Here is an 8647-nt window from a genome sequence, read left to right as displayed (position 1 = left end):
TAGCGACCCTGTACAGGGTTTCCGAGGGTGTAAATCTTTACGGGAATAGAAAGCCTCATCTTTCTCCCGCGGAGCAGCTGGTAGTTTCGAACCGCTGACCTTACGGTTCACAGCCCGATTCGTAACCACTACGCTACCAAATGGTCAATTTAAACATTGACTGGGGTCCTCCTGTGGCACTATGAGTTAATGTGCTGGAATGCAGTCAGTTTGAACTGTAAAGTCGGTGGTTCAAGCTCACCAGCTGCTCCCGGAAAACCCTATACAGGGTCGCCTTGAGTTGGCACCAACTCAATGGCACTTAACAGCAACAACAACATAAAAAATGAGATAGAAGCATCAAGTGGCTGACTTACAAGGTTTCATGGATGTGCTCCGTTAAAATGTTAACTAATTGTGTATGAAAATAACAATGACTAGAAGAGTAGTACAATGCTATGTAGTGAATTACTTAATATGTCTCTTGTAGCCTTGCGTTGGTAACTCCTACCAAATGTCTCTTTTCCTGATAGGTCTGGGTAAGAAGTATGTGGGAGAACATACTGATAGAATGACAAGATTCAGCTGTGGCTGTTAACAGAGTTCATTTTAATTGTAAAAACTTGAAACTCTAATGTATGCTTGAAATAAGCTACCTTAGAAGCGCATGTGTGTGTGTGGAGGGCGGGGGTGAAATCTCATTACAATCTATCAGAAAGAGCCAGGAAGAGTGCATCATTTGCACCTTGAGATCTTTGCATGTTGAATCTCCTCAACCCAGAGATAGAAAGTTGTGACTGGAGAATTGGCAGAGGATCCGCGGCAGCTAGAACCAAGAACAAGAGCACAAGAGAGAGCAGTGGGCTTCCCTGTCCATGGAGCAAGTAAAGCTGAGTTACTTTGGGTAGGAAGCTTGCTTTTAGTGTGGAGTGCCTTCAGACATTCAAGTGGAGACCTAGGCTTGTTGACCCATGGAGCTAAAGCTGAGTGCGTTTAGGCTGCAGCTTATGGTATAATGGTGTATCCTGTGGACATTTATTAGCAGCTGATTGGAACAACTGTGCCCAGAATATTTCTGATCACAAATTGTAACCTGTTAACTTCTCTAATAAATTCCATAACTCTTGAGTAAGGTGTCTGAGTTCTGTGTGGCCACTGCAATGGATTATCAGACCCAGGCGTGAGGAAGAATATCATGGGAGGAATGATTGGTGACACATATTTTTTTCAATTTAAAAATTAAGTTATGTGCATCAACCACATGTTCATATGATTTAATGTCATTGTGAATTGCAGTGGTGTTTGTGGAAACTATGGCACTAGTTTTTAAATACCAGCAGTGTTGAGTAAAATTTTACTACAGGTAATACAGAAACAACTGCAAGCATACATTGACAAAAAACTTCCAGAGGTTCAAGCCAGATTCAGAGGAGGACGTGCAATGAGGTCTATCACTGTGATGTCTGATGGATCTTGGCTGAAAGCAGAGAGTATCAGAAAGATGTTTACCTGTGATTTATTGACTAACAAAGGCTTTCGATTGTGAGGATCATGACAAGCTATGGAGAACATTACAAAGTATGAGTATTCTGGAACACTTAATTTTGCTCATGAGGAATCTGTACACAGACCAAGAGGTAGCTGTTTGAATAGAACATGGGAACACTGAATGGTTTAAAATTAAGAAAGGTGTGCGATAGGGTTGTATTCTTTCACCATACTTATTCAACCTCTATGCTGAGCAAATAATCCAAGAAGCTGGGTTATATGAAGAAAAATGTGGCATCAGCATTGGAGGAAAACTCATTAACAACCTGCGATAATCAGATGGTGCAAGCTTGCTTGCTGAAAGTGAAGGACTTGAAGTATTTATTGATGAAGATCAAAGAGAATAGCCTTTGGCATGGATTGCATCTAATGTAAAGAAAACAAAAATCCTCACCACTGGACCAATAAACAACATTCTTATCAACGGAGAAAAGATTGAAGTTGTCAAGGACTTCATTCTTCTTAAATTAACCATCAACACTCACAGAAGCAGCAGTCAAGAAATCAGATGATGTATTGCATTAGGCAAATCTGCTGCACAAGTCTTGTTTAAAGTATTGAAGAGCAATGATATTAGCTTGAGGACTAAGGTGCACCTGACCAAAGCCATGATATCTTTAATAACCTCATATGCATATGAAAGCTATATAGTGAATAAGGAAGACCATAGAATAATTGATGTTTTTGAGTAATGGTGCTGGAGGAAAATATTGAAAGTGCCATGGGCTGCCAAAAGAACCAATAGAACTGTGTTGGAATAAGTGCAGCCAGAGTGCTGATTGGAGGCCAGGATAGCCAAACTTTGTCTCTCATACTTCAGATATATTGTCATAAGGGACCAGCTTCTGGAGAAGGATATCATGTTTGGTAAGGTGGAGGGTCAGAGAAAAAGAGGAAGAACCCCCCATTGAGATGGATTGGCAAAGTGGCAGCATCAATGAGCTCAAGCGTGGCAACAATTGTGAGGTTGGCCCAGGATCGGGCAATGTTTTGTTCTGTTGTACATAGGGTCTCTATGAGTCGGTACCTACGCAATGGCACCTAACAACAAAAACAACAACAGTGTTAGCCATGGTGGACAGGTATCAGTGGAGCTTCTAGATTAAGACAGACAAGGAAAGAAGGAAAAGTGACTTCCAATTTTCCATTTCCAAATTGTTAACTACTGAAAACTTAGTGAGTAAGAGTGGAGCATTACTTAGTATAAGGATGAAAGTTAGTACCTCATGTTGCAAGTCAATAAAAATATTACTGCAGAAGAACTGCCTCCTTAAAATAGAGTTGACTTTAATGATGTGAATGGACCAAAGTTTTTAGAAATATTTACTAATGCAGCATAACTCAAACTAAGGATAAACAGCTGCAAACCCCCATGAATGACTGGGATGTGGAATGATTCTAGGAAAACCAGTAGTCATCTAAAATGAAATGAAACTCATAAAGATTGATATCCTAGGCATTAATTAGCTTAATGGACAGTATTGGTCATTTTGAATCAGGCAATCGTGGTTTACTGTGCCAGGAATAACTAACTGAAGAAGAATGGTATTACATTCATCCTCATAAAGAATATTTTAAGATATAGCTTGAAATGCAATGCTGTCTGTGATAGGATAATAACCATAAGCCTACAAAGATGATGAACTAATATCACAGTTAATTAAGTTTATACACCAACCATTAAGGCTAGTGATGATGAAATTGAAGAATTCTACAACTTCTTCAGTATGAAATTAATCAAACATGCAACCAAAATGCATTGATTCTTAATGGTGATTGGGATGCGATAGTCTTTAGCATAGAAGAAGGGTCAAAAATATTGTCCCGTTGATAGATACAATGCTAGAGATTGCATGATACAAATTTTAAAAAACAATGAGTTATTCACTGCAAATATCAAATATCTTTTTTTCAGCACCACCATTCATCTGTCAGTTTGCAGTACTGTGGTGGTTTGTGTGTTGCTGTGATACTACAAACTATGCCACCAGATGGAATACACAGGAATCAAATTGACTACATCTGTTGGAAAAAATGGTGGAAAAGCTCAATATCATAAACCAAAACAAAGTCAGAGCAGACAACAGAACAGAGTATCAGTTAATCATAAGAAACGCAGGCTGAAGCTGAAAAAAATTTTATAGTCAACTGCAGCCAAAATATGACCTTGACTATATTCCACCTGAATTTAGAGACCATGTCAAGAACAGACTTGTGAATTTGATACTAATGACTGAAGACCAGAAGAGTTATGGGATGACATTAAGAATATAGGAAGAAAGCAAAAGGTCATTGAAAAGACAAGAAATAAAGCAAAGAAAAAAAAAAATGGATTTCAGAAGACACTCTGAAACTTGCTCTTGAGTGTATTGTTGTTGTTACTAAGTGCCCTGAGTCGATTCCAACTCATAGCGACCCTGTATAGGATTTTCAAGATCATGACCAGTGGATTTGAACTGTTGAGCTTGTGGTTCCCAGTCCAGTGCTGGTTCTATAGCACCATGTAGAAAAGGTGAAGTGAATGGATGAAATCAGGAAGTAAAAGAGCTGAACAGAAAATTTCAAAGGGCAGCTCTAGAAGACAAAATCAAGTACTGTAATGAAAAGTGCAAAGATCTGGACTTAGAAAACCAAAAGAGAAGAACATGCTTAGTGTTTCTCAAGCCAGAAGAACTGAAGAAAAAATTCTAATCTTGAATTGAAATATTGAAGCATTTGATGAACAAAATATTGAATGATGAAGAAAGAATCAAAAGAAGGTAGAAGGAATACAGAACCACTGTATCACAAGGAATGATTGATGTTCAACTATTTCAAGAAGTAGCTAGCATATTATCAAGAACTGATGGTACTGAAGGAAGAAATCCAAGTTGAACTGAAGGCAATTGCATAAACAAGGCTCTAGGAATTGATGTATCACAAATTGAAATAATTTCTGGCCAATTGATGGGAATAGCACTGTATTCGTGCCCATCCCAAAGAGAGGTGACCCAATGAAATGCAGGAATTAAAAAAAATCACTATCACATACAAGTAAAATTTTGCTGAAGATCATTTAAAGATAGTTGTGACAACATATCGACAGAGAATTGCCATAATACAAGCCTGATTCAGAAGAGGATGTGAAACTAGGGATGTCTTTGCTGACAACAGATGGATCATTGCTGAAAGTAGATAATATCAGAAAGATGTTTGCTTTTGCTTTATTGACTATACGAAGGCTCTGACTGTGTAGATCATGACAAGCTATGGATACCACTGGAAAGAATGGGTGTTCCAGAACACTTCATTGAGCCCATGAGGAACCACTACACAGAACATGTGACAGTAGTTTGAAAAGAATAATGGAATACTGAATGGTTAACAATTAGGAAAGGTGTGTGCCAGGGTTACATCATTTCACCATGTTTATTCAATCTGTATGTGGTTGTTAAGTAGCATCAAGTCAATTCTGACTCATGGTGACTGTATAGGGTTTCTAATGGGCATCAGGTGGGTTTGACCTGCCAACCTTGTGGTTAACAGTCCAGTGTTTATACAACAGTACCACATCAGGACTAATCTGAGAAGCTGGATTCTGTGAAGAAGAACATTGCATCAATTTGGAGGAAGATTCATTAACAACATGTGGTATGCACATGATATAGCCTTGTTTGCAGACAGGAAGAGGACTTAAAATACTAAGGAAATCAAAGACAGCCTTCAGTATGGATTACACCACAATGTAAAGATAACAAAAATCCTTTCCACTAGATCAATAAATAACATGATAGATGGAGAAAAGTTGTAAAATACTTCATTTTGCTTGGATGCACAATCAACAGTCATGGAAGCAGCAGTAAAGAAATCAAATGACATATTGCATTAGGCAAATCTGCTGCACAAGTCCTCTTAAAGGTGTTAAGAGCAAAGATGTCAGTTTGAGGACTAAAGTACATATCTGATCCAAACCATGGCATTTTCAATAGTCTCACACATGCATTTGAAAGTTGGACAATGAACAAGAAAGATAGTAAAAGAGTTGATGTTTCTGATATATGATGTCAGAGAAAACTATTAAAACTATCATGAACTAGCAGAAGAACAAATACATCTGTGTTTGAAGACGTATAACCCAGAATACTCCTTAGAAACCAGGATGGTAAGACTTCATCTCTCATACTTCAGACATTTTATCAGGAGGGATCAGTTCCTGGAGAAAGACATCATGCTTGGTAAAATGGAGGGTCAGCAAAAAAAAAAGAAGACCCCCAACAACATGGATTGACACCGTGGCAGTAGTAATGATTCTAAGATTGGCACATGACTGGGCATTGTTTCATTCTGTTGTGCATAGGGTTGCTATGAGTCAGAAATGACTCAGCGGTACCTAACAACAACTTATTGTTATATCAAAATATTGTTATAATAAAAAGAAAATATCCTACATCTTGCTTTGTGTGTAGTGACTGTAGTCTTAAAAGCTGTGATTGTATCTTTACCCCATTTATATTCAATATGTATGTTAAGCAAGTAGTCCCCCAAACTGGACTGAAGAAGAATTTGGCATCAGAATTGCAGGAAGACTAGAAGAAGACTAATTAACAACCTATGATATGCAGATACCACAACTATGCTACAGGCAAAGAGTACTTGAAGCATTTACTGATGAAGATGAAATATTTCAGTATGTATTATACCTCAATATAAGGAAAACAAAGTTCTTCACAAGTGGACCAACAAGCAATAAACATATGAAAGACTGGAGTTGGCAAGGATCATTTTACTTGGATCCACAAACAACATTCATGGAAGCAGCAGTCAGGAAAACATTTGGTAAATCTACTATAACAGGTCTTTTTAAAAGTGTTAAAAAGCAAAGATGAAGATTAAGGTGAGCCTGACAAAGCCGTGGTATTTTCAGTCACTTTCTAAAGTAGAGAGAGCAACAGGAAGAGCGTCAATAAGATGGATTGACACATAGGCTACAAGAGTAGGCTCAAATATAAGAATGGTTGTGAGGAATACACAGAACTGGCAGTATTTTGTTCTGCTATACATTGGGTTGGAGTCCTGGTGTGGTGCTGTAGGGTCAGTAATAGACTGCTAACCACAAGGTTGGCAGTTCAAACCCACCAGCTACCTCTTGGAAACCCTATACAAGGTTGCTATGAATCAGAACTGACCCGACAGCACTAATAAACAACAACATACATAGGGTTGCTATGAGTCAGAATTATCTTTACAGAACCTAACAACCTTATTTGATTTGTTTTTACATCTGTCAGTGTATTTTAAGGAATTCTTTGTTTTGTTATACTTTGAATTCTTTCTTGTATTTTCAAAACAGATTCACTATACTTATCTCACCTTCTATTTGATAATACATGTGTCTTTAGAGGATGTAACATTGCAGTTTATCTTATCTGTTGTTTTTTTATCATGTTAGTGCTTTCCCTTTATATTTGTATATTACTATTTTATTGTGAGATCACATTACTTTCTACTTTATTTTTAAGACTGTATTTGAGGTGGATTCTTCCAAAAAGCATTAATGAATACTTGTATTATATATCTCTGAGATCCAGGATTTCTTTAAATGTATCCCTTCATTTTTCAGGCCATAATTAATATAAACTTTCATCCTGACTCATTATAAGTGGGCTTGTGGTTGATGTTTTTGCCCCTTATTCCTCAACATAAAGTTAAGATTAAGAACATAAGTATTCCTAGAAGCAGGGGTGAGCTGCTAGATGGGAATTGTTTTTTTTTTAATTCACATATTTATGTTCCTTTTTTTTGACTCTCATCTTTCAAGGCCATTGGCTTTATCTCGTATTCCTTGTGATGCCTCTCAACGTGTAAGTATCCAGCCCTCAGATATAAGCACATGCAGCCATGCAAGCAGAGGATCTAATTCATTTGCTTCCTGGATTCATGCTTTCTAGTCATTTCTAAAATCCTAAGATATTTTTCTTTTTCCTTCTAATTCAACTTTCACATAAAATATTTTAAGTGAGCATTTTAAACTTTATTTTAGCTTTCTTCTATTAGTCTGACTTGTCCATTTTTATGGGAAATTAATCCAACCTATTTGTTTCTTTAATTGTGAAACCCCTCAGAGACTTAATTGTGTAAATCTAGGATTAGGAATTTATATATCATAATGGCTTTAAATTAAGGGCTTATCTTGATTAAATATTGATTATTGTAGAATAGGGACTGGGGTCCAGTGCAGAGTGCCCCTCGTTCTGGAAATTGGCCACCACTCATCTGTCAGTTTGTCATACTGTGGTGGCTTGTGAGTTGCCATGATTCTGAAAGCTATTTAACTGGTATTTTAAATAACCAGCAGGGTCACCCAGGGTGGACAGGTTTCAGATGAGCTTCCAGACAATGGCAGACTAAGCAGAAAGAGTGATGAACTACTTCCGAGCCTTTAGTCACTGAAAACCTTATGAATAGCAGAGAAACACTGTCAGATATAGTGTCAGAAAACGAGCCTTTCAGGTTAGAAGGCACTCAAAATACGACTGGGGAAGAGCTGCCTCCTCAAAGTAGGGTTGACCGTGATAACGCGAATGGAGTAAAGCTCTTGGGAGAAAATCCCACGGACCTTCATTTGCTGATGGGGCACAACTAAAATGAAGAGAAACAGCTGTAACCATCCATTGAAAATCGGAACATGGAATGTACGAAGTATGAATCTGGGAAAATTGGAAGTTGTCAAAAATGAAATGGAACACATAAACATCGCTATCCTAGGCATTAGTGAGCTGAAATGGACTGGTATTAGCCATTTTGAATCTGACAACCACATGGTTTACTATGCTGGAAATGACAAATTGAAGAGGAATGGTGTTGCATTCATAATTAAAAAGAATATATCCAGATCAGTCATGAGGTACAATGCTGTCTGTGATAGGATAATATCCATGCACCTACAGGGAAGCCCAGTTAATGCCACTGTTAATCAAAGTTATGCACCAACCACTAAAACCAGTGAGGATAAAATAGAATTTTACCAACTTCTTCAATCTGATATTAATAAAACATGCTATCAAGATGTATTTCTCATTACTGGTGATTGGAATGCAAAGGTTGGGAGCAAAGAGGAAGGATCAGTAGTTGGAAAATATGG

Source organism: Chrysochloris asiatica, unplaced genomic scaffold (genome assembly GCF_000296735.1).
Source record: "Chrysochloris asiatica unplaced genomic scaffold, ChrAsi1.0 scaffold00016, whole genome shotgun sequence".
NCBI classification, from domain to species: Eukaryota; Metazoa; Chordata; class Mammalia; order Afrosoricida; family Chrysochloridae; genus Chrysochloris; species Chrysochloris asiatica.
Note: the sequence above shows the minus strand (reverse complement) of the source record.